Consider the following 26,877-nt stretch of genomic DNA (forward strand, 5'->3'; position numbering starts at 1 on the left):
GATAAATAAAAAAGAAATAAAATAAATTGTGACGTTTGCTAATTGCTTGCTATGTGTTAGACACTCTAATAAGCTTTAGGATAGAGACATGAGAACGGACGTAGCATGATGTAGTGGCAAGAACACGGGCTTGGGAGTCAGAGGTTGCGGGTTCTAATTCCGACTCCGCTACTTGTCCGCTGTGTGACCTTGGGCAAGTTACTTAACTTCTCTGTGCCTCAGTTACCTCATCTGTAAAATGGGGATTAAGAGTGTGAGCCTCATGTGGCACAGGGACTGTGTCCAACGTCATTACCTTGCATCATTCCAAGCACTTAGAACAGCGCTTGGCACATAGTAAGCGCTTAACAGAAACCATAATATTATTAATGGCATTTATTAAGCACTTAATATGTGCAAAGCACTGTTGTAAGCGCTGAAGATAATCCTATCCCAGATGGGGCTCGGATTCTAAGTAGGAGGGAGAACAGGTATTGAATCCCCATTTTGCAGTCGGAGAAACTGAGGCACAGAGAAGTTGAGTGACTTGACCAGGGTCACAGCACACAAGTGGCAGAGCCAGGTTTAGAACCCAAATCCTTTGACTCCCAGGCCACGCTGCTTCTCTGATGGTGCTAATAATAGGAGAGTTTTAGGGGACACTTTCTAGACTCTGCATTTATTCATTCTTTAGGATTTATTGAACACCAACTGTGTGCAGTGTCTATACTAGACACTTGGGAGAGCATAATATAAGAAGAAGATGTATTCCCTGTCTGGGAGGAGCCATTTATGGACACAGATGGATGGTGAGTACACCAAATGTACCCAAATCTACTCAAGTTCTTCGTGGTCGGAATGTTCAGATACTCTTAACTCCACATATTGGTTATTTAGCCTGGGAAACAAAGGCACTCTAGTTGGCAAATGTCTCCAATTCTTAAAGTTTATTGCATTCAAATACTACACTGCTCAGCAGTTCTTTTTTAATTTCAAGTGAGTTTCTTTCCATGCATCTTAGCCTTGTGAAAGTTGGGTTTAATAAACAATTTATTCATGAAACATATACTCAATTTCAAAGCAAAAATCTTGGTTCAGTCTTCTTCCTGACCTCAGCTAGCACTTAATCCCAACCCCATCTCTCTCTTTCTCTCTCTCTCTCTCTCTCTCTCTCTAACAAGTGAGCCATTAGGGACAGCAGAAAATCTGTGCCATTCATTATGGCTTTATTTCATTTCATACACATGTATTTCTTTTCAAAAAAACACTCAGTTTACTTCTGGTGCATTCTAAGGAATGCTGGCACTTGCAAATGGATCATCGGAGTAACCTGTCAGAATGTTTCCATTTCTAATTTCCAAGCTCCTTCTCTTACATCCTTTTCCTGGACACCACTGTGAACGTCAGAGACAAAAATTCTGTGGATTAATTGCGACGATCGGCACCAAATCACCTATCTCGCAGAACTGACGCTTGCTTCCTCGGTTGCCTTTTTCTCTCCACCCACATCCTGCCAAAGCTCTACAACTTGATTAAGTTTTCCTTAGCTAGGCACAGATCAAGATGACAGAAATGCAGCAAGGTAAGGTATCTCTCACTTTAGTTCAGCATTTTTTCGACTCTGTAACTTTCCATCCCTGAAAAGGAACACTTCGAGGGGACGCTTTGGGGAAGCAGTGTGGACTAATGGAAAGAGAGCACACTTGGGAGTCAGGGGACCTGGGCTCTAATCATCATCATCAATCGTATTTATTGAGCGCTTACTGTGTGCAGAGCACTGTACTAAGCGCTTGGGAAGTGCAGTTGGCAACATATAGAGACAGTCCCTACCTAATAGTGGGCTCACAGCTCTCCCAGCTGTCTGCTGTAGGATCTTGACCAAGTCGCTTAACTTATCTGTGTCTCAGTTACCTCATCTCTAAAATGGGGGTTAAATCATCCTCTCTCTGACAGACTATGAGTCCTACGTGGGACAGGGACTGTGTCTGACCTGATTACCTTCTACCTACCCCAGTGCTTAGAACAATGCTTGACACATAGTAAGCACTTAAATACTATAAATGATGTAGTTCTGCCTGTTATGTGACCTAAGGCTAGTCATTTACTGCTCTGTGCCTCAGTTTCCTCATCATAAAGTGGGGATAAGAGCGTGGCTCAGTGGAAGGAGCCTGGGCTTTGGATTCAGAGGTCATGGGTTCAAATCCTGGCTCCGCCACTTGTTGGCTGTGTGACTTTGGGCAAGTCACTTCACTTCTCTGGGCCTCAGTTACCTCATCTGTAAAATGGGGATTAAGATTGTGAGCCCCACATGGGACAACCTGATCACCTTGTATCCTCCCCGGTGATCAGAACAGTGCTTTGCACATAGTAAGCGCTTGACAAATACCATAATTATTATTATTATTATAAGATACTTAGTCTTCCTTCCCCTTAGATCAGCCTCTAACAAGAATAAGAAACATACCCCCAGGTGCTTAGTACAGTGCTCTGCACATAGTAACTGCTCAATAAATACCACTGATTGATTGACAGTGGGGGTTCCTCAAGGCTCAGTTCTAGGTCCCGTTCTATTCTCAATCTACAATAATTCCCTTGGAGAACTCAGTCACTCCCGTGGCTTCAACTATACCTGTCCGCTTGTTCTGTTTTGTTGTCTGTCTCTCCCTTCTAGACTGTGAACCCATTATTGGGTAGGGATTGGCTCTGTTGCTGAACTGCACTTTCTAAGTGCTTAGTCCAGTGCTCTGCACACAGTAAACGCTCAATAAATACGACTGAATGAATGAACTACCATCTCTATGAATGAGATTCCCAAATCTTCATCTCCAAACCCCAATCTCTCTCCTTCCCTGCAATCTCTCATTTCCTCCTGCCTTCAGAACATCTCTACCTGGATATCCCACCAACACCTCAAACTAAACATGCCCAAACTGAACTCTTTATCTACCCGCACATATCCTGCCATCCCCTGTTCTTCACATAACTGTATACAACACCTCTATCCTCCCTATCTTACAAACACCCTCATGATTCAGTTCTTGATCTCTTTCTATTCTCCATCTACACTCACTCCCTTGCAAAACTAATTTGCTCCCGGGGCTTCAACTGCCATCTCAATGTGGATGATACCCAAATCTACATCTCCTCCCCTGTTCTCTCTCCCTCTCCAGGCTCGCATCTTGTCCTGCCTCCAGGACATCTCTACTTGGATGTCCTCCCACCACCTCAAACACAACATCTCCAAAACAGAGCTCCTTATCTTCCCTCCCAAACCCAGTCATCTCCCTAACTTTGTCATCACTGAAGAAGGCACTACCATTCTTCCCTTCTCACAAGCCTGTAACCTTGGTGTCATCCTTGACTCTGCTCTCTCATTCAACATGTTTTCTTTTGTTGTCTGTCTCCCCCTTCTAGACTGTGAGCCTGTTGCTGGGTAGGGATCATCTCTATATGTTGCCGACTTGTACTTTCCAAAACTTAGTACAGTGCTCTACACACAGTAAGTGCTCAATAAATACAATTGAATGAATGAATGAATGAATGAATTCAACCCACATATCCAAATCCTGGCAGTCTCATCTTCACAACATCACTAAAGTCCACCCTTTCCTCTCCATCCAAACGGCTATGTTAGTACAATCACTCATGCTATCCCACCTAGATTACTGCATCAGCCTCCTTTCTGACCTCCCAACCGCCTGCCTCTCCCCACTCCAGTCCATACTTCACTCCGCTGCCCAGATTATCTTTCTACAGAAACATTCAGGGCATGTAGAGAAGCAGCGTGGCTCAGTGGAAAGAGCCCGGGTTTTGGAGTCAGAGGTCATGGATTCAAATCCCGGCTCTGCCAATTGTCAGCTGTGTGACTTTGGGCAAGTCACTTCACTTCTCTGTGCCTCAGTTACCTCATCTGGAAAATGGGGATTAAAACTGTGAACCCCCGGGGGACAACCTGACCACCTTGCAACCTCCCCAGCGCTTAGAACAGTGATTTGCATATAGTAAGCTCTTAATAAATGCCATTATTATTATGTCACCCCCCTCCTCACAAATCTCCAGTGGCTGCCTATACAAATCAAGCAAAAACTTGTATTGGCTTTAGAGCTCTCCATCACCTCACCCCCAATTACCTCACCTCCCTTCATTCTTTCTACATCCCAGCCAACAAACTCTGCTCCTCTGGTGCTAACCTTCTCACTGAGCCTCGATCTCACCTCTCACCACCGAACCCTGGCCCACATCCTACCTCTGGCCTGGAACACCCTCCCTCCTCAAATCCACCACTCAACCTTCCCCCTTCAAAGCCCTATGGAAGGCACACCTCCTAAGCCCCATTTTTCCTCATCTCCCACTCCCTTCCACATCACCCTGGCTTGCTCCCTTTCCTCTTCCCCCCTCTCCCCGCTCCAAAGCACTTATGTATATGTGTATATATGTATATATATACCCAATAACAATACAAATAAATAGATATTTATATACACATATATATACATATATACATACATATATACGCACATACATATATGCATACATAGACATACATATATATGTATACACACATACATATATATATATATATATACATACATATATACATATACACATTTATTTATATTGATGCCTGTTTACTTGTATTGATGTCTGTCTCCCCCAACTCCCAGACTTTGAGCCCGTTCTGGACAGAGATCGTCTCTCTTTATTGCTGTATTGTACTTTCCAAGCGCTTAGCACAGTGCTCTGCACACAGTAAGTGTTCAATAAATACGACTGAATGAATGAATGAACCCATAACCTTGGCATCCTCGACATCTCTAATTTCACCCACACATTTGATCTGTCACCAAATTCTAATGGTTCCACCCTCTCAACATTACTAAAATCTTCCCTTTCCTCTCCATTCAAACTGCTACCACGCTGACCCAAGCTCTTTTCCTATCCTGCTTTGACTATTGTATCAGTCTCCTCGCTGGCCTCCAAGCCTCCTGTCCCTTCCGCCTCCAGTCCATACTTCACTCAGCTGCATGGATCATTTTTCAAAAAAAAAAAAATAGCCCAACGCTCTCCACTCCTTAAGAAACACCACTCTCCCCTCCTTCAAAGCATTATTAAGATGACATCTCCTTTAAGAGGCCTTCCCCAATTAAGCTTTTTTTTTCCCCCAGCTTGCTGTCCCATCTATGCACTTGGTTCTGTGACCTTAGGGCATTTAATATTTGCCCCATCATCAACCCCACAACATATCTTTAAATTACATGTTATTTATTTACTTATATTAATGTCTGTCTCCCCCTCTAGACTTTATGCTCATTATGAGCAGGAAACATGTCTGCTAATTCTGTTGTACTAATAATAATAATAACAATTTAATAATTTTGGTATTTGTTAAGCGCTTACAATGTACAAAGCACTGTTCTAAGCACTGGGGAAGATACAAAGTGATCAGGCTGTCCCATGCGGGGCTCACAATCTTAATCCCCATTTTACAGATGAGGTAACAGGCACAGAGAAGTTAAGTGACTTGCCCAAAGTCACACAGCTGACAAGCGGCGGAGCTGGGATTTGAACCCATGACCTCTGACTCCCAAGCCCGGGCTCTTTCCACTGAGCCACGCTGCTTCTCTCTGTACTGTACTTTCCAAAGTGCTTAGTACAGTGTTCACAGTAAGCACTCAATAAATGCCATTGATTGATTGACTGCAATCAAAGGAATTAGGATTAATCCTTACATCAACAGTGCAGGGCCTTTTCAAAGTTGGAAAAAACCCAACTCATTCCTCGACTAATTCCAATCCACCCATTTTTGCATTGTCTCTGACTCTTCTGGCATCAGAAATGAAACTCATTTCCACTATGCCCAATGACAGCTCACCTACTTTTATACAGATCAAGTTTCTCATGAGGTCTTGATAATCAATCCATCAATGATATTTATTGAGCACTTACTGTGTGCAGAGCACTATACTAAGTGCTTGGGACAGTATAACATAATAGAGTTGGTAAACCGATTCTCAGCACACAAATAACTTCACATCAGAAGCCAGTGTACCCCATTCTACCATACACAGTTCAAGTCAGAGAGCTGCAGTCCGTAAACCATCTCTGGCAACTTGAGGCATGGAAACTCCTGGTTTTAAGAAATCTGCATATTTTCTTTCAAACAGAGGGAAACCTTGTGAACCTCAGTGGGCACTTAGTAACACCTTATAATGAAGAAGCACAAGATGAGTTTCATTAGAGAAGCAGTGTGGCTCAGTGGAAAGAGCCCAGGCTTTGGAATCAGAGGTCATGGGTTCGAATCCCGGCTCCACCACAAGTCTGCTGTGTGACCTTGGGCAAGTCACTTGACTTCTCTGAGCCTCAGGTACCTCATCTGTAAAAATTGGGATTAAGACTGTGAGCCCCACGTGGGACAACTTGATCACATTGTATCCCCCCCAGAGCTTAGAACAGTGCTTTTCACATAGTAAGTGCTTAATAAATGCCATAATTATTATTATTATTATTATTGTTATTATTATTATTCAGATCATACAACAAGTTTACTTTGGTGTAAACTTGTTTGCCTCGTCACAAAAAAAAAAGTATCCAGAAGAGAAAAATGAAAATCAGGGATGAGTGTCAAGCTCCGCTTGTGTCAGACAGATGAATTATGGTACAATAAGACAAAGCAGCCTTCAGCTTCAGGTGACAGAATGATGGAAAAGCAGGTGGAACAACATTACAAAAGGGGTGTCAAAGTATTGAAATCTCTGTGACCTTTAGAATTTTGGTTCGCCCAAGAACCAAAGTCTTCCGTCTCACCACTGACCTCTTTTCTACATCCTGGCTTTGGCCTGGAACACCCTCCCTCTTCATATTTGAAAGACTATCACTCTTTCCACTTTCAAAGCCTTATTAAAGATACATCTCCTCCAGAGTATATGAGCCCACTGTTGGGTAGGGACTGTCTCTATATGTTGCCAACTTGTATTTACCAAGCGCTTAGTACAGTGCTCTGCACACAGTAAGCGCTCAATAAATACGATTGATTGATTGATTGAGTGATTGATTGATTGATTGAAGCAGCTTGGCTCAATGGAAAGAGCGCAGGCTTTGGAGTCAGAGGTCATGGGCTCAAATCCTGGCTCCGCCAACTGTCAGCTGTGTGACTTTGGGCAAGTCACTTAACTTCTCTGGGCCTCAGTTCCCTCATCTGTAAAATGGGGATTAACACTGTGAGCTCCCCATGGGACAACTGGATCACTTTGTAACTTCCCCAGCACTTAGAACAGTGCTTTGCACATAGTAAGTGCTTAATGCCATTATTATCATTAGTATTATTATTAATACTAACGTCTTCTCCCCCTCCCTTCTCCTTCATCCTTGAAGTTGGATTTTCACCCTTTATTCACCTCTCCCTCAGCTCCACAGCACTTATCTACCTATCGGTAATTCATTTATTTATATTAATGCCTGTCTCCCGCTCAAGACTGTAAGATCATTGTGGGCAGGGAACAGAGCTACCAACTCTGTTATATTTACTCTCCCAAGTGCTTAGTATAGTGCTATGCACACAGTAAGTGCTCAATAAAAGTGTTCGATTGATTGACAGAGGTCAGAGTCCCTTTAGAATGGATCCATCTTCTTTCATAATAATAATAATAATGATGACATTTATTAAGTGCTTACTATGTGCAAAGCACTGTTCTAAGTGCTGGGAAAGTTACAAGGTGATCAGGTTGTCCCACAGGGGGCTCACAGTCTTAATCTCCATTTTACAGATGAGGTAACTCAGGCACAGAGAAGTTAAGTGACTTGCCCAAAGTCACACAGCTGACAATTGGTGGAGCCTGGATTTGAACCCATGACCTCTGACTCCAAAGCCCGGGCTCTTTCCACTGAGCCATGCTGCTTCTCTAACTTCAAGCCTCACAAATACGAATGTTGGTCTCTTTTTCAGCCAGATTCCTCAAAAATCAGAGATCAGCGAGGACTACCTATTATACGTGTGTGTGTCTGCATGCACACACTCACACATGTGTGTGTACATGTAAATATGTACATATGTTTGTACATATTTATTACTCTATTTATTTATTTTATTTGTACAAATTTATTCTATTTATTTTATTTTGTTAATATGTTTTGTTTTGTTGTCTGTCTCCCCCTTCTAGACTGTGAGCCTGCTGTTGGGTAGGGACCGTCTCTATATGTTGCCAACTTGTACTTCCCAAGGTTAGTACATTGCTCTGCACACAGTAAGCGCTCAGTAAATACGACTGAATGAATGAATGAATGTACATATATGTATGGAAAGGGAGAGAGAGGGAGAGGCCCAGCTGAGCAGAAACCATAAAGTTTCTTTCCTCACAACTGTTAGGAAGTATCACAAAAACGTTCAGTGGTTGTGTTTCATTTGATTTTCTTACCTAACCTATGAGCTCTGTCGGTGATAAAATGAAACATTCCCTATCCCCTACAAAACATCAAATTCCTGAACCTAGCCAATTTAGCCAATACAGTGTGGCTCATCCCCATCTCATCAATGTCCCACAGCCTAGGAGAGTGTCCAGAAGGCTGAGCGACGGGGCTGGGAACATTCAGGCCTCTTGACTTTCGAATCCCGAGAACCCTTCTGTGGGACACTTTTCCAAGCCTAGAGATAATGGGGAAAAGGGAGTGGAAGCCACTCTCTCCTTTCTTCCTCCTCTCCTTTAACCTGGTGCTGCCACAGAAGGGAACTGAGTCAGAACCCTGGCCTCCCCACACCCTCTTTCATCCCAAAAAATCATGCCGGGATTGGTGTAGAAAGCAGAACGGAGAACAAAACAAGCCCCTCCTGGCACAAAACTGGGATGTTCTGCCTCTGCTTTAAAATACTGGACTGGGAACTGGAATACTTCCCAGATAAATAAGAAATAGTTATTAAAATTAAAGAATCTGCCAGGAATGCATGATCACAATTGATTAGCACTAAGGCTATGCGATCTTCCCTTTTTATCCATCATGCACATCCTTGTCCATGATGGATAGTCATTCAAAAATTCCCTTTGGACACACCGTCAATCTGGATTATATACATCTAATTAATCCTATTATATGCACACCAAAAGGAATCAATGATGTTGAACACTCCATCACCCAGGGAAGGTGCCAAAATGCTCAATAGTCGATATCCTTCAGCAAGAGACAGATCACTAGTTTGAATATAAAGGAAGTCGATATGTCCACTGTAAGCGCTTAGATTGTTTAGGCCAACAAAAACAGCTAAAGAAAGTAAAAACCCTTTTAGCCCGCTGAAGGAAAATCAAGATTCTGCTGAAGAGACAATTCATTCAGTGGCCTGGAATGCTGTTAGGCTAGGAGTGCCTCCTTTCTCAGTCCAACTTCCACTTGTCGCTCACTGAGGGCAGGGAATGTGACTGTATTGAACTCTCCCACGCACTTAGAGCAGTGCTCTGCACACAGTAAGCACTCAATAAATATGACTGAATGAACGAACTGCCTCCCGTGTCCCTCCTTTGTGAAAGGCACTGAGATGTTTTAAGATGGCCCTGGATGGGCCTCCACACTGAGAGCCAAAGGCTCATAATTACCCAAAGACTGAGAAAGTGCCCAAAGCCAAAATTCATTTGCTTTCGCCTGGATCATTAGGTCTGTCCAGGAAGATGAGCATAAATTCACTTAAATGCCCTCTTACCCCCTCCCTGACGTCCACCTCTCTGTCTTTCATGGAGCCAAGGAGTGACCAGTCTTTTCAAATCTGAAGGATAAGGTTAGTCGCTACAACTTGCCATGGTGCCCATTTTTAAAAGTAAGGAACTCCCAAAAGTGTTCTCTTTCAAACAACTTTTACACTTCCTGTTCTGCCATTAAATTCCCAATATTCATATTCCAGTAACATATTCCTATTTCACTCTCCACTGGAGGTGTTGTACCTTTAATGTATATCTTATACATTTCCTTAATTTCAATACACTACTTAATTTGGCCCAACAAGATGCAATCAAATTAGCTGGGTCTATTAGCAGGAGATGTCACAAACCACGTGGCAAAATCAGCAGGTTCAATCACGTTAGAATCATAGAAGCAAAAATTTCAGTATACTCTGCTTCAGGAACTAAGGTCTGAAAATATACTGATCAAAAATCAACCTCTTGGCATAACCCTTATAAGCTGAAGACAACTCTGATATTGGCATCTAACAATTATTTGAAGCATTTAAATACCTTGACTGCCGAACGTAGTTGATTAAATTTTGTTGTTATTTCTATATATCATAAAATCTGGTTCCAAAGCAAGACAGAGAAGGCAAGATTAAAAAAAAAGTGGGGAAATAAATACAGCTAGTCATTCATTCAATCGTATATACTTCTAGAGTGTGAGCCCATTGTTGGGTAGGGACTGTCTCTATATGTTGCCAACTTGTACTTCCCAAGCACTTAGTACAGTGCTCTGCACATAGTAAGTGCTCAATAAATACGATTGATTGATTGATTGATTGAGCACTTACTGTGTGCAGAGCACTGTACTAAGCGCTTGGGAAGTACAAGTTGGCAACATATAGAGATGGTCCCTACCCAACAGTGGGCTCATTTATGAAGCGCTTACTAAGTTCGAAGCACTGTTCTAAGTGCTGGGGGGATACAAGGTGATCAGGTTGTCTCACGTGGGGCTCACAATCCCAATCCCCATTTTTAACAGATGAGGTAGCTTTCCAGTAGTAGGCATGGTGATAGTTGTGCACCATTAGAAATGAGCAGGCCAATCTCTCAAAGAATGAGCTGGACATAACGCCCTACTGTTGGGAAGACAAGAGCAAGAGACGGACCAGCCTAATGGGCAGTAATCAAGAGAAGGTTTGCTTTCCTTGAGCAGAGATTTCAGGAAGACCAAGACATCAATAGGCTGAGATGAAAAGACTGAGGAACTGTAAGTGGGAAGTTACCCTGAAGGGTCACACCTGGAGAGTTTCCAGTAATAATAATAATAATAATGGCATTTATTAAGCACTTACTATCAATCAATCAATCAATCGTATTTATTGAGCGCTTACTGTGTGCAGAGCACTGTACTATGCGCTTGGGAAGTACAAGTTGGCAACATATAGAGACAGTCCCTACCCAACAGTGGGCTCACAGTCATACCCTTTCCCACATGGAGTTCTCAATCTAAGAATCAGGGAGAAAAGGAGATTTAACCCCATTATTCAGATGAGGAAATGGAGGTCTAGATAAAGTGATTTTCCCAGTGTCAATTAGTGGGCTAAGTGTAGAGGTGGGACTAGGATGTGGTGTCTCTACTTCTAGACTCTTTCATCTAGGACATGCTGTCTCCCAGAGGATTAGCAACAAACAACAAGAACAGCTAAATAAAAATAATAAGAATAATGGTACTTCTTTGGCACTTACTAGGTACCAAGCACCGTGCCTTAGCATAGCAGATACAAGATCTCCCCCTGTAGATTTAAATCCTTGTGGACAGGGATCACATCGACCAACTCTATCATACTGTACTTTCACAAGAACTGAGTAGTGTTTTGCACACAGTAAACCCTCAATAAATACCATTAATTAAGTGATTTATTGATCATGCACAGTGCTTTTCCCACATGGTGTGTGCCATCTAAAAAGGAGGAAGGGGTTTGTATTATATCCTCATTTTATAGATGAGGAAAAAAGGCACAGAGGAGTGAAGTCATTTGTCCAAGGTTACAGAACAGTTCAGTAGCATAGCCAGGATTATAACCCAGGTCTCCTGATTTAATCAATAGGGGGTATTTACTGAGCACTGACTGTGCGTAGAGCACTGTATTAAATGCTTGGGGGCGGGGTACAATATCCTAAATTATCCCCAGTACCTTGCTTTTTCCACTACGCCAAGATATTTATGTTTGGTTTTTTTTAGTATCCTCCCCTAACAGCCTCCATAGAAATCAATGGCCTGAATTAACTACCAAATTAAACAATCCAATATACATTTTGTCTTGAATTCAGCAAGACCAACAGTCCTGATTTTTCAAAACAAAATAAGCAATCATATCTCCGAGTTCCAACAGAAGCGTCAAGGATTCTGCATGTGATACGATGAAAAAATCAATTTTAAGAAACAAACCTTCTTATGTAACCATCAGACATGGTGGGAAATTGGAGAATCATCTTGTAAAGGCACATTAAATGTCATTATTAAATGTCAAAAGGGACTCTCTACAGAGGTAAGTTGCGGAATCTCTTGTGGAAATCTTTTAAAAGAGGACAGATTCTCATCTACCTTGGATACCATCAGCATAATACTACCTTGAGGTGGCAGCTGGGCTTCATAATTCCTTGAAATTTCATCACATCCAAGGCACTAATTGAAGTCCATCAGACATCAGGCCTTGGCCCTTTTGTGCCCTCGAAAAAAAATGATCATAATAATATTTGTTAAGCATTACGTGCCAAGCACTATAGTGGTTAGAGCACAGAACTAGGAATCAGAAGGTCATGGGTTCTAATCCCTGCTCTGCCACTTGTCTGCTGTGAAACCTTGGGCTAGTTACTTCACTTCTCTGGGCCTCAGTTACCTCATCTGTAAAATGGGGATTGAGACTGTCAGCCCACCTGAAAGGGACTGTGTCCACCCCGATATGCTTGTCTCCACCCCAGCGCTTAGTAAAGTGCCTGGCACATAGTAAGTGCTTAACAAATATTCATTCATTCAATCATATTTATTGAGCATTTACTGTGTGCAAAGCACTGCACTAAGCACTTGGGGACCTTAGAAAAGTCACTTGTCTTCTCTGTGCCTCAGTTTTCTTATCTGTTCTCTCCACCTTAGACTGTGGGCCCCACATGGGACAAGGACTGTGTATGATCTGATTACCTCATATGTACCCCAGTGATTAGATCAGTGCTTGGTTTAAGGTCAACCAATCAATCCGTAGTTTTAACCGAGTGCTTACTTTGCACAGACCACTGTACTAAGCGTTTGGCAGAGTACAGTGCCATTGACCATACAGTCTAACAAAATAAACACTAATGTCCCAAGTCCAAACACTTTACAACTAAACACGGCAATCTTTTCCCACTGAATACGCCTCTCAGTGCTGACACTCTTAGACTTTTTCTTAATTCTCAACTTAATATTTGAACCACATTTTCTCTCTCTCTCTCCATCTCTCTCTCTCTTGCAGTATCATGCAGTTCCTCTCAATTACCCATCACTCACATAATTGGCTAACAGTAGGCATTCAGGCAGTCTAACAATTTAAAAAGAAGTTAGATGTGAGAAGGCTTCTGTAATGGAACTCGGGCTGGCATCGTTGTTAACTCTGCCTTTCACTGAAAAGCAATTACACCCTTAGAAAGACAGGACTGTTTCTTTTCTGATTAGGATTTTCCAAATGAAAGGAACAGTCGCAGCTGATTGAGATACGGCACAAGTGGGTGAATAGCAGGCTGGTCTGCTTATATTTAACTAACATTTATACCATTTTCATTGGTTTTTAAAAGCAATCCATAATCTCTTAGGTAGTACTCTGGCTTACTTGAGGGTTATATATTAAATACCATCAAAGATCACTAGAACAGCAAGCCTGGAGAATTAACGTGAGAAAAATCTAAAGAATGCACATACTTGGAATGACAAATCCTAAATTGCTTCTCAATATGATTTCATTATAAAACATAAGTCTCTGGGAAACAATGACTTTTGTATTCTCAGCTCAAAGAAGCTACCCATGTATAATAAGAATAATGACAATGATAATATTAATAATTGTGGCATTTGTTAAGCATTTACTATGTGCCAGGCACTGTAATAAGTGCTGGGGTGAATACAAGCAAATCGGGGTGGACACAGGCCCTGTCCGGCAAAGGGTTCACAGTCTTAAGCCCCATTTTACAGATGAGGTAACTGAGGCCCAGAGAAGTAAAGTGACTTGCCCAAGGCCACATAGCAGTCAAGTGGCAGAGCCAGGATTAGAACCCATGACCTTCTAGGTCCCAGGTCCCAGGTCCAGCCTCTAACCACTAATAATAATAATAATAATGATGATGGCATTTATTTAGTGGTTACTACGTGCAAAGCACTGTTCTAAGCGTTGGGAGGGATACAAGGTGATTAGGTTGTCCCACGTGGGGCTTACAGTCTTAATCCCCATTTTACAGATGAGGTAACTGAGGCCCAGAGAAGTGAAGTGACTTGCCCAAAGTCACACAGCTGACAAGTGGTGGAACTGGGATTTGAACCCGTGACCTCTGACTCTAAAGCCCGGGCTCTTTCCACTGAGCCATGCTATGCCATGCTGCTTCCCACTAAGTGTTTAAATGCCAATATCATTATTATTATTATTATTCATTCAATCGTATTTATTGAGCGCTTACTGTGTGCAGAGCACTGTAGTAAGCGCTTGGGAAGTACAAGTTGGCAACATATAGGGACGGCCCCTACCCAACTGCAGGCTCATGGTCTAGAAGGGGTAGACAGACGACAAAACAAAACATATCAACAAAATAAAATAAATAGAATAAATATGTACAAATAAAATAAATAGAGTAATAAATCCGTACAAACATATATACATATATACAGGTGCTGTGGGGAGGGGAAGGAGGTAAGGCGGGGGGTGAGGAGGGGGAGGAGGGGGAAAGGAAGGAGGGGGCTCAGTGTGGGAAGGCCTCCTGGAGGAGGTGAGCTCTCAGTAGGGCTTTGAAGGGAGAAAGAGAGCTAGCGTGGTGGATGTGCAAAAATATGGAACGCTTCACGAATTTGCGTGTCATCCTTGCACAGGGGCCATGCTAATTCATTCATTCATTCATTCATTCAATCGTATTTATTGAGCACTTACTGTGTGCAGAGCACTGTACTAAGCACTTGGGAAGTACAAGTTGGCAACATATAGAGACGGTCCCTACCCAACAGCGGGCTCACAGTATAGAAGGGGGAGACAGGCAACAAAACAAAACATATTAACAAAATAAAATAAATAGAATAAATATGTACAAGTAAAATAAATAAATAGAGTAATAAATAGGTACAAACATATATACATATATACAGGTGCTTTGGAGAGGAGAAGGAGGTAAGGCGGGGGGATAGGGAGGAGGGGGAGAGGAAGGAGGGGGCTCAGTGTGGGAAGGCCTCCTGGAGGAGGTGAGCTCTCAGTAGGGTTTTGAAGGGAGAAAGAGAGCTAGCTTGGTGGATGTGCAAAAATATGGAGTGCTTCATGAATTTGCGTTTCATCTTTGCGCAGGGGCCATGCTAATCTTCTCTGTATCATTCCAATTTTAGTATATGTGCTGCCGTTGTTAATGATTCATTCATTCATTCATTCGTATTTATTGAGCGCTTACTGTGTGCAGAGCACTGTACTAAGCGCTTGGGAAGTACAAGTTGGCAACATATAGAGACCGTCCCTACCCAACAGTGGGCTCACAGTCTAGAAGATGAAATACTTTTTAAAATAAATCCTATGGGCAGCATAATTTCACATCCAAACCTCATTAACCTATTGTTTTTCCCTAATATAATCGGCTTTCTCAAGGGAAAGGAAGGTGATCTCAGATTCTGGACGCTTCAAAGGGACCATACATTTATGGAGATATTTAAAAAGGCAATTTGTGAGTTCAGAGGAACTAACCAAGAGAAGCTGTGGGGCCGAGAATTAATGTGTGAAGAATTAATGTGAGAAAAATCTAAAGAATGCACATATTTTGAATGGTGAATCCTAAATTGCTTCTCAATATGATTTCATTATAAAACATAAGTCTCTGGGAAACAATGATTTCTGTAGTCTCAGCTCAAAGAAGCTACACATGTGAGCTAATGTGAGTGGGGATTGGGAGTCAAAAGGACCTGGGTTCTAAGCCCAGTTCCTCTCCTTGTATGCTGTGTGAACTTGGGCAAGTCACTTTGCTTCTCTGTGAATCTGTTACCTTATCTATAGAAAAAAAAATAATTGGGATTAAGACTGTGAGCCTCATGGGATACCTGAACTAAATCCAACCTCATATCTCTGTCATATCTTGTACTTCCCAAGCGCTTAGTACAGTGCTCTGCACACAGTAAGCGCTCAATAAATACGATTGAATGAATATCTCCCCCAGCACTTAGTAAAGGCCCTAATGACTACTTTGATACGATAAAGGGGCTAAATACAAATTTAAGCTGAGAAAATAAAATATTTAGCAGTATTCCGCATTTGGGATTCTATGAATAGCACTATTAAAGTTTTTGCAAACCAGTGGTGAAAATATTTAAGATCTTTCTCCCAAACCATACAAAGTGAAAGCCAATAATAATAATAGCATTTATTAAGTGCTTACTATGTGCAGAGCACTGTTCTAAGCGCTGGGGAGGTTACAAGGTGATCAGGTTGTCCCATGGGGGCTCACACTCTTAATCGCCATTTTACAGATGAGGTAACTGAGGCACAGAGAAGTTAAGTGACTTGCCCAAAGTCACACAGCTGGCAATTGGCGGAGCCGGGATTTGAATCCATGACCTCTGACTCCAAAGCCCGGGCTCTTTCCAAAAGCAAAAAAGACCTTATATTCCTTTCATAGTCACAGATCTAAAGAGAGAAAGAGATAGTGAGAGAAAAAGAGAGAGCGAAAGAGAGGGATCTCTAGCTACAGTATCTCCAGTACCTGGTAATGAACAAATAAAATCCCATTGCTGTGCTAACATTATCATTCCTGCTTGAAAACAAACAAGCAAGATACTGAAGAACAACATTTTAATTACAGGAAAACTGGAGTAAAATTAAGATGTAACTCAATAGAAACAACCAAATTGGAAAGTAAACACTGCTAGCCTCACTCTATGGAAACTAGAGATCATGAAACAACCGTTAAAAGTGAAAACAGAAGAAAACCACTTGATATTATGGGGTTTTTTTTTTTCAAATTTGTTCCAAAGGTTCATTTGGCAGACAGAATTTCAAGTTTATGCATCGAGACTTTTCCATAACATATTTTCTCTCTCTGTAATTAGGTCTTTGATTATAACATTTGTTACAACTAAAGCATATTGTGTTCTCATCCATGAATGATTTTTTCTGAGCCTCAGGGATGATTTATCTAAGACTAAAAATCTGGAATAGATACAAAAATGACCAAAATAGATATCATGTTTTCCTCCTCTTTGAATGAGTCAGATCATTCTACAATTTTCAAATCTTATTTAAGAATAGCGCTTGGCTTAATTAGTTGAGAGTCAGTTTAATAACCAGCACACCTTAATGAAAATAGAAATAGATTATTTGAAAAACTCTATTATTGCAGGAGAATAATTTTAAGTGGTACCATTTGTTACTCAGTTGAAACAAATGCAGGTTCACATCTAAATTCACAACTGCTCCCATGGAGCAGAATGGCGTAATGGATAGAGTGAGGAGCTGGGAGTCTGAAGGTCATGGGTTCTAATCCCAGCTCTGCCACTTGTCTGCTGTGTGACCCTGGGCAAGTCACTTAACTTCTCTATGCCTCAGTTATCTCATCTGTAAAATGGGAATTAAGACAGTGAGCCCCACGTGGGACAACTTGGTTACCTTGTATTAGTGTGGGTTAGTGGAAAGAGCATGGGCTTGGGGGTCACAGCTGTGTGACTTTGGGCAAGTCAGTTAACTTCTCTGTTCATTTATTCAATTGCATTTCTTCAGCATTTACTGTGAGCAAAGCGCTGCACTAAGCGCTTGTAAAGTTCAATTTGGCAACAGATAGAGACAATCCCTACCCAACAATGGGTTAGCACATCTGTAAAATGGGGATTAAGACTGTGAGCCCCATGTGGGATAAACTGATTACCTTGTATCTACTCCAGTACTTAGAACAGTGTTTGGCACATAGTAAGTGCTTAACAAATACCATCATCATTATTATTATTGTATCTACCCCAGCACTTAGAACAGTGCTTAGCACATAGTTAGGGCTTAAAATCCACATTTGATAATTATTACTATTAAAATTTTTAAAAGAGCTAGGAGAATCATTTGTACAGCAATCGAAAGTTAGAGTTTTCAAATATCAGGATTTTGTTCTAGTATACTCTTGTATTTTTCATAGCACTTTCACATCATTTATTTCCTTTGATCCTCACAGCATCCCTGTAAACTAGAAGGCATATATTTTTATTCCTGTTTTACAGATGAGCCACCAGAAGTCCAGAAAGATTAAGTAACTTGCCCAAGACCATATTGAGAGCCAAGACAGAGGCGAGACTAGAACCCAGGACCCCTTATGTCCAGCCCCATGTCCCTTAAACTGACTCACACTTTATGTCCATGATTGGAATTTTTATTCTTTCCCACCATAGGAGGCTATGTCAGTCCTTTAGGCACAGAAGAAGAGCCAGCATGCTTATGAGTTTATTATAAATCGATATAAATTGATATAATTGCTATAAATTGATAACTCGATAATAATAATAGCATTTATTAAGCACTTACTATGTGCAAAGCACTGTTCTCCTATATATAACAACCTGCAGGATGCAACAAACTGGAAGATTTAACAAGAGTGCATTTGCATACCTATTCTTTCATTTAAAACGTTTATAGGCAAAAAGATAAACTGTAAAATGGAAAAAAGATCCTGAACTTCACACTGCATGAGTTCATCTCTCATTCCCGAGAGCCCAAATTTAAGTCTCTGAATTTCTTTTTCTGACCACTCCAAACTATCTGAAAACCTAAGGCAAATTATCAGAGATGGCAAACAACTAAAGAACAGAGAGAATAAAATACATATATAGATATGTGCACTCACACTCAAGCAAGGAAGCACACATAAACACACAAGGGCTGTGTCAACAACTCAAGGAAAGAATGTGTTGATTCTTTTCACACTTGATATTGCTATTACTAACTTTTTTTAACCTGAGTTATAGAAAAGCATTAAGATAGGGAAGAGTTAGACCCTCCTTTGATCTCTCTTCTCATAACCAATCCTAAAACTAAAACCGCAATTATGGAGACTGAACTGTACACCATACATCTAAAGAGTCCCTATGATCTGCTAGTTGTTCAATTTGGGGAATTAACTTTTCAGGTCTGCCATACCAAACCTGCATCATGGATTTTACATGTCTTTTGTTTTATTCCTTTAAAACTTCATCGAATGCAACAGCAGCTGTTCTCCAGGAGGTTTTTAGTTTTGCCTGAGATATCAAGGGGATTGATTGGCAAGAAGCCTCAACTCCACATGAAAAGTTTAACAAGTTGAAACACTGCATGCTGGACAGCGGAAGAGAAAAGTTGTTTTTAACCCCTCTCACCTCAATTAAACTAGAATCCAAGCTAAGTGATACAAAGTCCCTGGCAATTTTTTAATATCTGTGGAAACTGAGAAAGCACATCCGTTAAAATATAAAATATGTAAAGACTGCCTGCTACATTCACTAAGTGATTAAAAAGGTAATCTTCTTGAAGGAATGTGCCACATATTTGTTTATATTAATGTTAATAACTTGCTAACTAATGATAAATGTATGATAATTTATTCTAAGTGAAACCAAGTGTGCCCTAAAGACAGACTATATAAATGAAAGCGTATGCTCATGCAGGTTTTGAGTATGCACATTAATAACTGTATTTCTTTACTGTAGATAAAATGATTGCATATAAATTATATGCCAAGGTACCCACAGAAAGCAAATCAAGTTAAAGAAGGGTGCCACTAACCAGTGTCTTCTAGCAAGAATTCTGCCTTTTTTTATCAAGTTAAAGAAGGGTGCCACTAACCAGTGTCTTCTAGCAAGAATTCTGCCTTTTTTTTATCAAGTTAAAGAAGGGTGCCACTAACCAGTGTCTTCTAGCAAGAATTCTGCCTTTTTTTTATCAAGTTAAAGAAGGGTGCCACTAACCAGTGTCTTCTGGCAAGAATTCTGCCTTTTTTTTTTAACAAGTTAAAGAAGGGTGCCACTAACCAGTGTCTTCTAGCAAGAATGCTGCCTTTTTTTTTAACCTCTGTCAATTTCACAACTCTAAGGCAAGGCTGTGTTAGGGGAACTTGCTCTGCAGCCTTAGAGAAACAGGTCTCTCACTTGTATTTATTGAGTGCTTACTGTGTGCAAAACACTGTACTAAGTAGTCAATTGTAGTGGCATTTATTGAGCACCCACTGTGCCATAATTATTATCATTACAATTATTACCGAGCGCTAGGGAAAGTATAATGGAATAAGGAGACTCAACCGCTGCCCCAAGGATCTTACACTCTAATGGGAGATCAAGATATAAAAATATCTACAACTAAAGTAATGGAAACAAATAATTGAGTCTACAAATAAAAGATATATACCAGAAGTGTTAAAGATGGGACTAAACAAGAATAAAAGTGCTAGAGGAGGCTGATGAGCTTGGAGTAGGGGAAAAGGAAATTAATCAGGAAAGAGGGAGATGAGCTTTAAGGAGGGCTTCAGACATGAGGAGGGGTCCGATCTAGGGCCAGGGGTGGGGGAGATTCTTTCCAGGCTTGGGAACAGCATGAATTTGGACAGCGAGGTAGGAGAGTCAAGAGTAAAGTACAGTTTCAATTTTGCTTGTAGCAAATGAAGAGGCTGAGCTTTGGGAGCAATTGGGAGCTTTTGCTGGATGAGGAGCCAAATGAGGTTTTGTGGAATGGAGAAAGGTGAGCCAAGTGATGTGTCAGCAGAGTGTAGACAGGAGAGGCTGGAGGGAGAAGACCACCAAGGTGACCGAGGCAAAAGCCTACCTTTGATAGAACTAGAGCAAACACCAGGTCATATCACAGAGCAAGTCTCAGTCATTTTTTCCAGGTCCTAAATAATGATAATTGTTGTATTTGTTAAACGCTGGATTGGATACAAGCAAATTGGGTTGGACACTGTCTCTGTCCCATGTGGGGCTCACAGTCTCAATCCCCATTTTACAGATGAGGTAACGGAGGCACAGGGAAGTGAAATGGCTCGCCCAAGGTCACACAACAGACTAGTGGTGAAGCCCAAATGAGAACTCACGACCCTCTGATTCCCAGACCACTAAGCCATGCTGTTTCTCTTGAAACCAAAAGAAACCAGCCAATTCTTTAAGTGCTTGGAGATCTTTAAAATTCTGAAGTCATTTTCCTGCCCTGCCTGTTGCTGAAATGACCAGCGAGTCTTCAAATAAGTTCGCCTCATGGCTGTGTTGCAGGATTTCGGAGACCCTACCACGTTTGGTGGCTATACCAGAACCACAAACCAACGTAGTGTTTAAATTTAGAGCTCTGTCTCAGGTCCAGATGATCTGTGCCCAGATCCAGGTTGTTTCCAAACCTGTGGACATTTCTCCCATTTGGTATTTGAAGAAGCGGTTGGATAGAACCTCAAAAGAAAGTGCGGAAATGTCTTGCTTCCATTTCCTGCAAGCATCGCTAGGAATGAAAACTAGAAAACAACAGGGAGAGTCGGAGAAAGTCAGAAGTTTGGGACACTAGAGTGTGTTAGAGAGAAGCAGTGTTGCCTAGTGGAAAGAGCACAGCCCTGAGAGTCAGAGGACCTGGGTTTAACCAAGGATTCCATACTCAACTATTATGTGACCTTGGCCAAGTCACTTAACTTCTCTATACCTTGCTTTCTCATCTGCAAAACAGGGATTGAATCCTAGCCCCTCCCATTTACACTGTGAGCCCCAAGTGGGACAGGGGTTACGTCTAACGTGATTATCTCATGTACTCTAGTGCTTAGTACAGTTCATGGTACATAGTAAGCACTTCACAAGTACCACAGTTAAATTGTGAGTAGCCCACCTGCCATAACCCAACAAGCTCATATAGGCCCAACAAGTATTGCCATTTCTATGGTGAAAGGGAATAGGACAGCAGGACTAGGAATAATGAGACTAAGGTTTTACTCCCAATTCTGCCCTTTATCTGCTATGTGACCTTGGGCAAGTCACTTAACCTCTCTGTGCCTATTTCCTCCTCTGTAAAATGGGAATAAGATACTTCCTCTCCCTTCTCCTTAGACTATGAATCCTTTGGAGGGCAGGGACTGTGGGGTCTAGTGGATAGACCACAGGCCTGGGAGTCAGAATAATAATAATAATGATGATGATGCCATTTGTTGAGTGCTTACTATGTGCAAAGCACTGTTCTAAGCACTGGGGGGATGAAAGGTGATCAGGTTGTCCCACGTGGGTCTCACAATCAATCTCCATTTTACAGATGAGGTAACTGAAGCACAGTGAAGTGAAGTGACTTGCCCAAAGTCACACAGCTGACAAGTGGCAAAGTCAGGATTAGATCCCATGACCTCTGATTCCCAAACCTGTGCTCTTTCCACTGAGCCATGCTGCTTCTCAGAAGGACCTGGGTTCTAATCCCAGGTCTGCCACTTGTCTGCTGCATGACCTTGGACAAGTCACTTCACTTCTCTGTTCCTCAGTTGACCTCATCTGTAAAATGGGCATTGATTGTGAGTCCCATGTGGTACAGGGACTGTGTCCAACCTATTTAGCTTGTATCCACCCCAGGGCTTGGAACAGTTCCTGGCACAGAATAAGTGCTTAACAAATACCATTAAAAACAAAACCACTAAAACCAAACAAAAAAAATCAAACTGTGTCCAGTCTGATTACTTTACATCTGCCCTGGTGCTTGGCACAGAGTAACCACTTAATAAATACCATCATTATTAATAAATGAGCTCGCCACACCGTTCTCACAACCCTGACTCACTCCTCGGGCCCATTCAGATCTTCAGATGTTAATACAGATTGCTAATGAATCCTCTAAACCAGCTCTTTTTAAAAACAAATCTGAGAAGCTCCAAGCTCAGCTGGCAAGCAAAGCAGAAACACCTGATGAAGCCGATCTGGAAGGCTGAATATTTTGCATTTCAAGCACCTTAAAAGCCCTAGTGCTGATTTAATGTGGCTCCTTTCATATTATTCCAATTCCCCTGAAGGTTCTGCCTGTGCTAAGGGACCCCACCTGAATATTTTGCCCCTGAGGTCTCCACCTACACATAGAATCATGAGCCCCAACTTCTGCTAAAGCCCAAACTTGGTTAGCAAAGCCATATTTGGGTCATAATTGATAATGCCAAACTACATTTCCAACCAATAAAGTACCCATCTGTAACTTACTAACCAGAGCTCTGCTCAGCCTGCAAGAGTTAACAACGTTGAGGTGATGATCAATTGATTTCCTGCTTGCTGTTAAAATTGGCCTCGCCATGAACACAGGTTTAAGTGACATTTTGTGGTGAGAGGGCTCAGAATCCTTGAAAGAACAGCAGCAAGTCCACAGACCTGCATCTAGCCCACTCCAAACAGTTGAGTTCCTGAAACATCCAGTCCACACCTATTTTTGTTCGCACCCATGGCATAATAATAATAATGGCATTTGTTAATCAATCAATCATATTTACTGAGTGCTTACTGTGTGCAGAGCACTGTACTAAGTGCTTGGGAAGTAAAAGTTGGCAACATATAGAGACGGTCCCTACCCAACAGTGGGCTCACAGTCTAGAAGAGGGAGACAGAGAACAAAACAAAACATATTAACAAAATAAAATAAATAGAATAGATATGTACAAATAAAATAAATAAATAGAGTAATAAATACGTACAAACATATATACAGGTGCTGTGGGGAAGGGAAGGAGGTAAGGTGGGGCAGGATGGAGGGGGGAGGAGGAGGAGAGGAAGGAGGGGCTTCCTCAACATAGTAAGTTAAGCGGTTACTATGTGCAAAGCACTGTTCTAAGCACTGGGGAGGAATACAAGGTGATCAGGTTGTCCCATGTGGGGATCACAATCTTAATAATAATAATAATGGCATTTATTAAGCACTTACTATGTGCAAAGCACAGTTCTAAGCGCTGGGGAGGTTACAAGGTGATCAGATTGTCCCACGGGGGGCTCACAGTCTTAATCCCCATTTTACAGATGAGGTAACTGAGGCACAGAGAAGTGAAGTGACTTGCCCAAAGCCATACAGCTGATAATTGGCAGAACCGGGATTTGAACCCATGACCTCTGACTCCAAAGCCCATGCTCTTTTCCACTGACCCACGGTAACGGAGGCACAGAGAAGTGAAGTGACTTGCCCAAAGTCACACAGCTGACAAGTGGCGGAGCCAGGATTTGAACCCAGGATAGAGCATAGACATGGAAGTCAGGAGGTCATGGGTTCTAATCCCACCTCCACCACTTGTCTGTTGTGTGACACTGGGCAAGTCACTTCAATTCTCTGTGCCTCAGTTACCTCATTTGGAAGATGGGGACTGTGTCCAACCGATTTGATTGTATCCACCCCAGGCCTTAGTAGAGTTCCAGGCACATAGTAAATAATTCTCAAATACCACAATTATTATTACCCCACCTTGATTACTGCATCAACCTCTTTGCTGACCTTCCTGCCTCTTGTCTCTCCCCACTCCAGTCTTTACTTCACTCTGCTGCCCAGATCATTTTTCTACCAAAACGTTCAGGTCACGTTTCCCCACTCCTCAAAAAACTCCAGTTGTTGCCCATCCACCTTGACATCAAACAGAAACTAAACACCATTGACTTTAAAGCACTCAATCACCTTCCTCCGTCTTACCTCACCTCGCTACCATCCTACAACACAGCCCGCGCACTTTGCTCCTCTAATCCAGCCTTCTCATTGAACCTTGATCTCATCTTTCTCACCACCTATCTCTTGCTCACCTCCTACCTATCGTCTAGAACATCCTCCCTCCTGAAATCAGACCATTACTCTCTTCCATTTCAGGGCCTCACTGAAATTACATCTCCTCAAAGAGGCCTTCTCTGATTAACCCCTCCTCTCCTCTTCTCCCTCCCCCTTCTGTGTCACCCTGACTTACTTCTCTCATTCAATCCCCCTCCCAGCCCCAGCACTTATGTACAAATCTGTAATTCATTTATTTATATTAATGTCGGTCTCCCCCTATAGAGTGTAAGATCATTGTGGGCAGGGAATGTGTCTGTTTATTGTTATATTGTACTCTCCCAAGCGCTTAGTGCATATCACCCATATATCTGAATGCTGTTCACATATGTGTAAAGTCTGTGTATGGAGGGGATGTAAAAATAGCCAGCTCTGGAGCAGCCATGTTATGATCCTGTTGGTTTCTGTTAACAAGGCAGTTAAAGAAAATGCAGATTTCCACCAGGTGTTCTCAGAAATTTCCTCTTGTTCATAACGGCAGTGCTGTGGTGGCCAGTATTTAAGCGCTTAGTACAGTGCTCTGCACACAGTAAGTGGTCAATAAAGCTGTGTGACTTTGGGCAAGTCACTTAACTTCTCTGTGCCTTAGTTACCTCATCTGTAAAATGGGGATTAAGACTATGAGCCCCAGGTGGGACAACCTGATCACCTTGTAACCTCCCCAGTGCTTAGAACAGTGCTTTGCACATAGTAAGCGCTTAACAAATACCATTATTATTATTATTATTACAGTGCTCTGCACACAGTAAGTGCTCAATAAATACAATTGAATGAATGAATCCATAGCATTTGCTGATAGCTCATTTCTTCTTCCTCTCCTCATATGGGCATTTTGTCTTTCAAGATTCCCAAGTATTCCCTAAGTAGCCCCATGGAATCTTCCATGCATTAATAATTAGGTGAGTGACTGTTAACTTTGATTTCCACCTTTCACTTCTATTGGAGATTGTTCTAATCTTAACCATCTCTCTCCAAGACTACCTACATTTAACTTCTATTTATCATTCCTTGTTGGGTAGCCACATCGCTGCCAGTCTAGCAAGCATTGCAATAGCCGTGATACAACTCCCACTTGTGTGCAACGGTACCTCTCTCTGATCTCCTAAAGAGAGCTAGTGAAAAGCATTCAGCACTTTGTACTGCTTTGGATCCACTTTCTCCCCTTTCAGAACATTGGCGATAATTCACCTAGATACGTTTAGCCCTTCACAGTGACATATCCCTTACAAACTGCAAGACTTCTCTTTTATACAGCTTTCAGAACTTTAATCTTAAAAACTCTTAGATTTGACTCTTTGCTCCCATCATTTTTATATTTATCTTCAGCACCTTCAGGATCCTCTCCAACTTTACTGAAAATGCCCTAAAGTCTTTCCATCTATTTTTTTAAAGCTTCCTTCATTTCATAAAAATGCATCTTCCCAGCAAGGCAGAACTACCTTCGAAGGGGAGCTGGCAACTGCCCACTGGCTCTAGATGCTAAGCTGGCTCAAAGAGGGAGTAAATAACCTCACTGGCAGCAGTCTCAGGACTCTTCAGTGACTCCATTCAGAGCAGTATGGAAGGAATCAATCTTATTTATACAGTGCTTACTATGTACAGAGGACTATACTAAGCACTTGGGAGAATACAACAGAGTTGGAAGACACAATCCCTGCCCAAAACAAGCTTACCAGCTAGATGGGGAGATGGGCATTAATGCATATAAATAAATGATAATAATGATGGCATTTAATAAGCGCTTACTATGTGCAAAGCACGGTTCCAAGTGCTGGAATTACAGAAATACACTTCAGTGCTGGGGGATGAGGGTGAATAATGGGAGCCAAAAAGGTCTATTTAGAAGAGAGCAGGAGAAAAGGAAATAAGGACTTAGGGAAAGCCTCTTGGACAAGATATGCTTTTTATAAGGCTTTGATGGTGGGGAGAGTAATTGTTGAATATGAAGGAACCTAGGAGCCAACACCAGTAGCAATTGAAGATAGGATTTGCACTAGACTGTAAAGCCTCTGAGAGCAGGGCTCATTTCTACTAATTCTTTTGTACTCTCCCAAGTGCTTAGTATAGTGCTCTGCACACAGCAAGCACTCAAGAAATATCACTGATTGATTGCTGAATAGGGTGGGTCCCACATTCTTTAAACTCAGACTTAGTTCCACAGCTGTGCCAAATACCTCATCTTCACACCCATTACCTAGCCACCAAAGGACATTTCCTAATCCCTTCCCTTTTTTTTTTGATGGCATTTATTAAGC

The 26,877-nt window shown here is 41.8% G+C and overlaps 1 protein-coding gene and 2 pseudogenes across 1 annotated transcript in view; all 3 read right to left on the bottom strand.

Moving 5' to 3' along the window:
* LOC119942890 (transmembrane protein 132D-like) overlaps positions 1-26,877 on the bottom strand; it is a 645,325-nt gene that overhangs the window by 569,636 nt on the left and 48,812 nt on the right. The gene's annotated exons all lie outside the window — the stretch shown is intronic.
* LOC119943162 lies at positions 14,689-14,783 on the bottom strand (annotated as a pseudogene).
* Positions 15,152-15,246, bottom strand: LOC119943117 (annotated as a pseudogene).

Source organism: Tachyglossus aculeatus, chromosome 21 (genome assembly GCF_015852505.1).
Source record: "Tachyglossus aculeatus isolate mTacAcu1 chromosome 21, mTacAcu1.pri, whole genome shotgun sequence".
NCBI classification, from domain to species: domain Eukaryota; kingdom Metazoa; phylum Chordata; class Mammalia; order Monotremata; family Tachyglossidae; genus Tachyglossus; species Tachyglossus aculeatus.